The sequence below is a fragment of the Fundulus heteroclitus genome, chromosome 15 (genome assembly GCF_011125445.2).
Source record: "Fundulus heteroclitus isolate FHET01 chromosome 15, MU-UCD_Fhet_4.1, whole genome shotgun sequence".
NCBI lineage: Eukaryota > Metazoa > Chordata > Actinopteri > Cyprinodontiformes > Fundulidae > Fundulus > Fundulus heteroclitus.
Genome location: NC_046375.1, coordinates 25510103 through 25519025, shown reverse-complemented (window position 1 = coordinate 25519025; position 8923 = coordinate 25510103). Strand labels below are relative to the sequence as shown.

The 8923-nt window shown below is 38.0% G+C and overlaps 1 long non-coding RNA gene across 1 annotated transcript; it reads right to left on the bottom strand.

The window, feature by feature from the left end:
- Positions 1-643: 643 nt before the first annotated feature.
- LOC118566048 lies at positions 644-2148 on the bottom strand. Its single transcript, XR_004932739.1, has 2 exons — positions 1955-2148; positions 644-1849 (listed from the first exon to the last, which is right to left on the bottom strand). It is a non-coding gene; the product is annotated as an uncharacterized LOC118566048 (long non-coding RNA).
- Between the last annotated feature and the right edge of the window lie 6775 nt (positions 2149-8923).

Here is an 8923-nt window from a genome sequence, read left to right as displayed (position 1 = left end):
GCTCTGTCTTCGGCTCTCTCTGCTTGTTAGCGATGAATCTGCCGCCTGTGTAATTTGAATTGGGAAGAGCGTTGTTTGTGATTGATTGACAGACGGGAGTGGTCGTTCCTTTGGCTTGACATCTATTTGGTATTTTTCTACGTAGAAAAATAAGTTGTCTAAACATCAAAAGATTTGGAATGATATTTGCTTCCTCCACAGTTGGGCACACATGACAACTTAAAGAAGTGATTGGTTACTCCCAGCCGCTTTTATCGGATGTCCCGTCAAATATGACGTTAGAAGCGACGGCGTATAAGAAATGAATCGGACCAGTACGGGTCTTTGCTGAAGTTTTTCTAATATACATAACTTTTTAGAATCAAAGAGATCATTTCTGAAAGAATTGATCTTATAAATGTTCGGTTGGTCGGAGTCTTTAGGGCGCGGCCCTGTTAATGTAAGCGCTTGGAAAAAGAATAAGGCAGTTCTCGGATCATTCCATGCGTGGAACTCCGATGAAAATGTGGCCTTAACAGAGTTGACTGCAGTCTGTTTTTGGTTGAGTACTCCAGGTTTAGGCAAACGAGGTTAAAGCCTCCTATCAAATTTGAAGCAAAGAGGCCTTGCTGGTGCACGTGAAGTATAAATGTTTATTTTTAACTTTTTTTTTTTTTTTTGCTCTGGGTCCCATAAAAAACCTGATTTAAATTTTCTGTGCGCACAGTTAAAATCCAGGAACATTGAACATTTGGACCTTTAAGAAAAACAATAAGTCTCCCGGGAGAGTGAGAGTGAAAGGAAAACGTGAGAATGTGGGAATGTTGAAAGGTGATGATTAAGAATGTGTGATTGTTGTTGACGTCTACGTGTGATTATAAAGGATGAGAGCTTTATTGGATGACTAAAACGCATGGATGAATGAAACTGCATGGTTGCTTTTGTTTTGTTTTTGTTTTGTTTTTTTTTTTTTTGTTTTTTGTATTCAAGTCCCACTGTTAGAGGTAAAGTTGTCTAGGTTGATGAGCTAAAAAGTGCTTGGAAACTTTTATTGTTGTAAGGAAATCTTGGTGGACCAAGGTGTGTATACTTTTTGAAGCTGTTATGTTGTTAAGATGTGGGTGCAGGTATTTAAACTTTGTATTTGTAAGACTGTTTTGTTTGGGGAAGGAGACGGCTCCGTCTGCCTTTTTTGCCTGTCAGTGGGGCAGAACCACTGGCAGGCTGAGTTATTTTTAGCCTGTTAGTTAAAGACTGCCAAGTAGCTCTCTCCCCCGCCCGAAGGAAAATCTTGCACACACACACTAAGTTCTCCTCAGGCAGAGGAACCACACATACAGCTCTACGCAGGCAAGGAGAGCCACACACACAACGCTTTTCACTCCCTCCTCCCGGAGCGTTGCCCCTCCTCTCCCTCTCTCCCCCGCCCGAGGAGAGACAAAAGGACCTCTGAAAAAACAAAAAGTAAAAAGATTTTAGTCTCGCTTTCGCGAGAGAAATTAACCCCGTATTGCATCTCAATTTTTTTTGTTTTTCTTAATGTGGATTAACGAAATGTGGACGATTTGTTAATCTGCGGAAACACACTAAATGACTGTCATCAGGACTCAATCAAAGTTCTGCAAAGATTAGCAGAGGGAGGACACAAGGTCTCCAAACAAAACTACAGTACTGTCAACCACAGGTAGATTACCTAGGAAAGACAAATACCTCAAGGAAGAGTTAGCATTTCACCTTCTCAACTGGAAGGTGTTAGCAAAGCTCCAAGTCCACGGACAGTCAGCGAAATGATGACATTGTTGGGAATGACAGGTTTCAATGCAGACTGGATTGAAAACTATGCAGGAAAACAGCATCGTTTAGAGAACTCCTAAAAGAAGCAGGAAACCAGTTGTTTAAAGCAGTGTTAAAATGGACAACTGAAGCTAAAATAGCTTTTGAGACACTAAAACAGCACTACGATAAATAATTTTACCTGTATGTAGCCAACAGAAAAACATGTACGCGTCAATGTACTAATGCAAGAAACCTCACCCCCACCAACTTGTCAGTGAGAGCCTGCGTCTGCTCCGCTGTCCCCTGACCAAGGAAAAAACTTACAGGGTAGAGTTGAAATGTAACAGTATCTTACAAAAACCTTAACCCTTTGTTACCTCCTTGGCAACCCCTACCGTTTGCCAAATTAAACTCGCTCTGTACAAAGAACATTAACCCATTAATAGCCCTACTGTCGTCGGTTCACTGGATCGATCATTGATTTTGAGGTTGAGTTGAAGCCTACTTAGTATGGATGTTTAATTGGACGTGTGATGTGATGAATGAGGTTATTTGAATATGTGAAATGCATGTGACAAGGTATTAACATTGCATGTTCGGCTTTAAGCATTAACAGCTGTTTCAATCGTAATGCAGAGCAAACTCGCTGTGTGAAAGCAGACACACACACACACGCGCATGCTTTAAATAACTGCTGACAAGCAACTAGAAACGTAAAACTGTTTATAGCAATTAATAGAATAAATGCCGGCAAGATTATCTATAACATACAAAAGTTTGTGTTTGTCTAAGTGTTGTCTAAATGTTGTGTACGTCTAAGTGTTGTTTAGGGGTATTTTGTGTAAATGTTTAATCTATGTTGCGAAGGCGGTTTACTGACAGTTGTCTGATTTTTGTTTGTGCTATCGCAGTATGTTTTAATAATAATGTTGATAAGCATTATTAACGCAATGACATAATGGATCAACGAGAATTTATTAGTGTAAACAAAGGTCATAAGTTTTAGCTGTCCACAATGCCTGATGTCTCAGTATTCACAAAAGTCCGGACTGAAGTGAATGTTGGCGAATTGCCTTAAGATTATGCATTGGATTGTACTAAATTCTTAGGAATACTGGGGTGTCAGTCAGGCTGGAACTCAATTGTGAGGTTTATTAAAAAGAATCATCATCCATAAGCCTTTGTCAGTATCAGGAGTATGGGTGGAGAAAAGAAAAGAGAAGGAAAAGAGGAAAACCATTAATGATGTCTGTGTATTATGTGATAATGATGTCTTAAGAACAATGACCATTAGACTTTTGGTATATTTACGGTAACATATACTTGAGTTAATGGTTTAGATAATTAAAGTGTAAATATTACTGAACTAAGCGGTCGGTTATGCAAAGACTTTGGAAGTGGTTGTGCCTCTCCACTCCTAAATACCAGGATTGACACAATGCCAGGAGCTGCAGAGCTCTGAGAGGAGGGCAGCACAGGGGGGAGTTGAGACTCCCGACTGCACAACAGGGGCGACCCTAGGAAAAACAGGGCCCCAACATATTTGACGTCTGTCGAATCACTATGAGTCAATAAACCATAAAATTTAAAGCATATGGGAGATCTGGATAATTAAAAACAACTTAAACGGCGAAACTGAAAAGGAGGCTTGTGATCAAAAGGTACTTCTAAATTAGTTCTCTTTTGGCTGGTTCACCATTGAGACTGATTATTAAAATACAAGTTTAATGTAAGCAACAGCTAAAAAATTATAGCACTTACAGTGATTAATAAGGTTTAATTTAAATAGAATTAGAGTTGCCAAAGAATAGGTTGTGATAATTGTCATTCTTGTTAAAAACAATAAAATAAAATAACTTAAAGTGAAGATTAAGATGGTGAATTAATTATTTTGCCATTGGGAAACCTCTGTGACTTTGTGTGATAACATCCAAAATTATAAATGACTTCAGAAAATTGTTTAATTTGGTACAGGGGAAGTAAAGAATAAAATAGAACATAAGCAAAATTAAGGAATCAACTTATTAATCTCTAAATGGTGGATCTGATGAAAAGGGTTGCACATACTGAAATGGCACTGAAGGAGAAATGCCTAATGAGCAGCTGACTGGTGATGGTACAACCTGAGGTTTGTCAACACGGAGAACCAGAACAAAATTTACATCGGCGGGAATCCTGCCCGGATTCCAGAGCGCTGGCTCAATGCCTGCTCAGACATGGAGCAGCGAAGGACGCTCAGGCCGTCAGGAAACACGGCTGAGCAAAGGAAGGGTCTCCACGTCCGTTGACAATGACCAGAAAAAGAGCTGCAGCACACTGATATTTGTGAAAACCCAGCGACTGAAGGTCCACCAAAGAAATTAGCACAATCCAATCGATTCGATTAATTCTGGAAGTAAAGTAAAACAAATATTGAGAATGGCAACTAGTTGCTATAATGTATTAAATTATATAAGTGGCTAAAATCAAATTGTCCAGTGTAATTATTAACAGAAAATTCCCAGTGATCAGATAAGTTAACATTTTGTTTTATACCTTTGAAGTTGAACTAGTAGAGTGTTGAATAATAAGACGATGGGTCCTCCCATGACAAAGTAATTAATTACCTCCGGCACTGTTAATTAGGAAACAGGCACTTTTAAGAAGAGGATAGCAGAATTTGAGGATTACAGAACAAATGAGGTATTCAACACTAGAGTGTCACATTATGATTGAATGACACGAGTAGATTGAGAAACCAATAACTTATGTATTTGAAAACAGATTTATGGCTTAATGACGTAAACACTAGAAAAAGATTAAAGTCATAAATTAAAATAATTTGGGTTGAAGAAATTTCAGAAATAGTTTTGAACCCTAAACTAAGTACTTTTGTTTATTTCCTTTAAACATTAGACAAGAAGGACATGTTATTTTTTTTTATTCTTGAATAAAAATATTTTTGAAGTGGATTGGGAATCTTTCTGCTAGTATCAGCAGATCACAAGCCTCTGCTCAGTTCAGTGAGTATTTTATTTTGGTAATTAAAACCTTGGGTAACAGTGAATCAATCAGTGACAGTAACCCGATTTTTGTTATAACTATAAAAATCCTAATGTAAAAAGATACATGGGGTATGTGTAAATGCTTCATTTGAAAATTGAGTTTGTTACCGGGTAAACAGACACAGCCACAATACAAAGAGTATGACAGGACCAGGTTTTGATTGCATGCTTAGCATTAACAACTCAGTCCTGATTGAGAGCACTAACTATTCTGTCTTCAGTCCTGTTTTTTCAGAAGTTGAGATTCTGTCCGGTTCTGGCCAACCTTTTTCTGATGGAAGACACATTGAAAAGACGAGAAGAACAGCTGTAAAGTGAGCATGGAGAGACGGTATGATAAATTATAAAGTGAAAATCAGACTGATGTCAACCTCTGATTTAAGAATAAATCTGAGCAGTCGGTTATATTTTTAGATTAGGATTGCAGTGCAGCATGGGGCAATGAATATTTGAAAAAAAAAAAAAAAAAAAAAAAAAGAAAAATTCTAAATTGCTGAACAAAAGAGAGAATAGAAATATACCACTTAGTTTTACTTAGTTCTGGAAGGAAAAAGGGGCCTCAACTTCTAACACTTCTTCTTCTTTTCTTCTACTTTTGCTCCCTTATCTTGCATGAAAACCCTGGTCACTAAATTTTAATCATAAGGATGGAAATTTTTGTTAGGAATATCTTTCGGAAACAGACGGAGAGCAAATTTGCACAGGAGTATGGCTGAGTCTGGGTACTGGCGGAGTAAGCCCTGTGAACATATCCTTTTTAAATTGTGAATTTTGATGAACAATTTTGTGACAAATGAGGACATTGTTTAACCTTTTAAATATGTGAAAAGTCACTATTTTGCAGTTGATGTGGACTTTAAGTTCTAAATGTGCTGATGTATTTTATTTTCTACTGTTCCTATGTCCTGGAGTGGAGCATGGTTAATGGAGAACGGGATGAATTGTCACCGAAGCGGACTTTTATGTAAGGGCTGATAATATAGTGTGAAAAGAAGTTCCTGTCCAGGGATGGTGGTGAAGAGACCAGTCAAACCAGGAGACCTGGTGTACGTGAAGGTGTTCAGACGGAAATGGAACGGCTCGAGATGGGATAGACCCTTTGAGGTCAAACGAGCAACCGCAACCGCCGTCCAAGTTCAGGGAAGTGAAACGTGGTATCATTTGACTCATTGTACTAAAGTGTACGCAAGAGACAATGTGAAGCCAGACATTGGGAAAAGTGTGAACAGACGATTTGCAGCAATGAGACTAGTATTAATGACATTTCACCTGTGGATGTTGGCAGAAGTGGTGAACCTAACGACAGCGAGGCCGGAGATGAACTCTCACAGCCTGCAGCCAGCGCCACAGCATCAGCTAACGACAGCTCAACCACGAGAGAAAGCAACGAGTAATGTGGGTCGAGACAGTCGACGTCCAACCATGAACTGTGGGACTTCGGTCTATAAAGGGAAATCCACCTTTGTAGAACAAGATAAGTACAACACAACGTTAATGGGTTTGAACAAGTACACACCAGTGTTTTTGCCAGCTGAACTAAAGTTAATGACTCATCCAGGTCTTAGAGAACAGTTAAGAGTAAAAACAAAAAGAATGCGTAAGAAAAGACAGACCCATGCTGAATTCAAATGGAAAGCAACGGTAACCGATACAGAATTTCATACAGAATTAGATACAGAATTTGAGGTAAATGTCTATTACAATACCAGGAAATTATGCGGAAAAAGTGTTAAATAGGAATATAAAGTGTATGGGGCAGACCAGTGTTCAATCCTTTTATACATTAAGGACGATGGTTTTGGCGTAGAAGTAAGAATAGAGTCCCATTGGGATCCTGAGGACAATTACAAATATGACTTAACAGTAAAGAATCCAGGTAATGGTAAAGGAGGTACACAAAATGGTGATTTAGAGCGAATAGGAGGACAAGGAGATGATTGCTACAGTTCAAATTGTTAATGATCAAATTAGGATTCATGTTGAACCAGACAGTGATAAATATGATTTGGTTGAAAGAAACGTGATTATCTCTAGATTGTTGCAAAAGGGTGACAGACGAAGGATGTGTAATTCGCATGCTAATGTGAGCCATCAATTATCTAGTATAAATCAAGAAAACATTAATTGTAAAATGACTGTTAAGATTACAAATTGTGGATGGATTATTGAAGCAGATGTTATAGCCTTCCGTATTGACAAAACATACGAGTTGAAATTTGAAGACATCACTTCAAGTGGAAAGTTGATTCATCTATATTATGGAACCTACTGAAAAAAGAGGCTTTACCAAAAGAAATCATTTGTTTCCCCCCAACAACTATGGCTTCTACAACTACTGTAGAAGTGAAGAAAATTACTGTCCCAAGTGCACATGTGACTTTACCTACTTCAGTCACCAAAGCAGGACTAAATAAACCGACAACCTTAACGGTTAAGACATTAACAGTTACATCAGCATCTACAATCTTAACTAGCACAATACAAAGTTCAAACAATAACGATAAAACTACAAGGGTATATACAAATAAAAAGGAAGTGCTACCAACAGAGGTTGATAACAGTTTAGAAAATGAAAAACCTACGGTGCCTCGACCTGAAAATAGCATAACCGAACCTCCAACAACCGCCACGGCTAAAGCAAATCCACGGACAATAGTTTCAACTGCAGTAGAACCCAAAACAGCAGTAGTTTCAAGTACAGTTAAATCCACAAAGGAAGTTTTAAAAAGTACTAAACCTTCATTAACAAGATTAATTACAACAGTACCTTCTCGGGTTGAGGTAACGTCAAAACCAGGACAACAACCTAATATTAAATTTCAAAGAACCGGATCCAAAACAGTATGGATGCTCTGAAAAAGAAGGATGTGAGGATTTCTCTGAAGGTTTAGATCAATTTTATGAAAAACGCAATCCAAAAGTAGCTATACCAAGAGCAATAAATAAACTACAGGATATTAAATGGCACGGAATCAGACCAAGGGGAGATCCTTTATGGCAAAGAGCCTTACATAATACATGGTATACAACATCATGGTATACTGTCAGGGAGTTAACTAAAAATGATTGCTTAGTCTGTACTGTTGCTCCGGGAGCAGTACCTATGGTTATTCCAGAAAAAATACAGGTCAAAAGAATGTGCAGTAGTGCAGCGTAAAAATGTAGCAATGGTGAGTTCACTTCAAGAGAAGACGCAGTGTCATTTTTTAAATTACCTATGTGTGGTTTGAGTTGCAAGAAACTCTCATCAATACTTAGAAAAATAGAAAGGGTATAAATTAGAATCATTGTGTGCAGAATTTAACTTTAGTACTACAGATAATGTTCCACCTACTGATTATGACATAGATTATGATGCAGACTACGAATGTTTCGTTAGTGGAGGTTTTGAGGACAATGAAGGAATTAATGTAGGAAACACCACTGTGAAATGTAATGTAACTTGGGTGTTATCTTGGTTTAAGCATGCAAATGTAACACCAGTGTTTGCTACAAAGCCCGTTTGGTTTGAAAACCCAGAATTTGTAGAAGAGGACTGTAAAAATATAACTATGACTTTTCCCAAACTTTTCTTTTTAGGAGATCAAACGTATCCAGTGGCAGACAGTTACTGGATGTGTGGTGATGACATGCTAATGAACACTTTACCACTGAAGTGGATAGGACTTTGTGCATTAGTACGAATGAAAGTACCGATAACCTTAGTGTATGAAGGGGTAAAAGAACTAGCTCAAATGGAAACAGGTAAAACTAGGTCCCGTAGGAGTCTAGGAGATTACGGATTAAATGAAAAAGTTTATTTAAATCTTATTGGTCAACCAAGAGGAATTCCAGATGAATTTAAAGCACAACATGAAGTTAAAGCAGGTTTTGAGTCTATTTTGCCTCAGATTACTATTAATAAAAATGTTGAATGGATAAATTACATTTATTATAATCAGCAGAGGATGATAAATTTCACGGTGGAAGGATTTATGGCACTAGGAGACCAATTACATGAAACAAGTAGAATGGCAATACAAAACAGGCAAGCTTTAGATTGGCTTCTAGCCAGCAAGGGAGGTGTATGTCATATGTTTGGCAATGAGTGCTGTACATATATTCCCATGAACACAGCTCCTAAA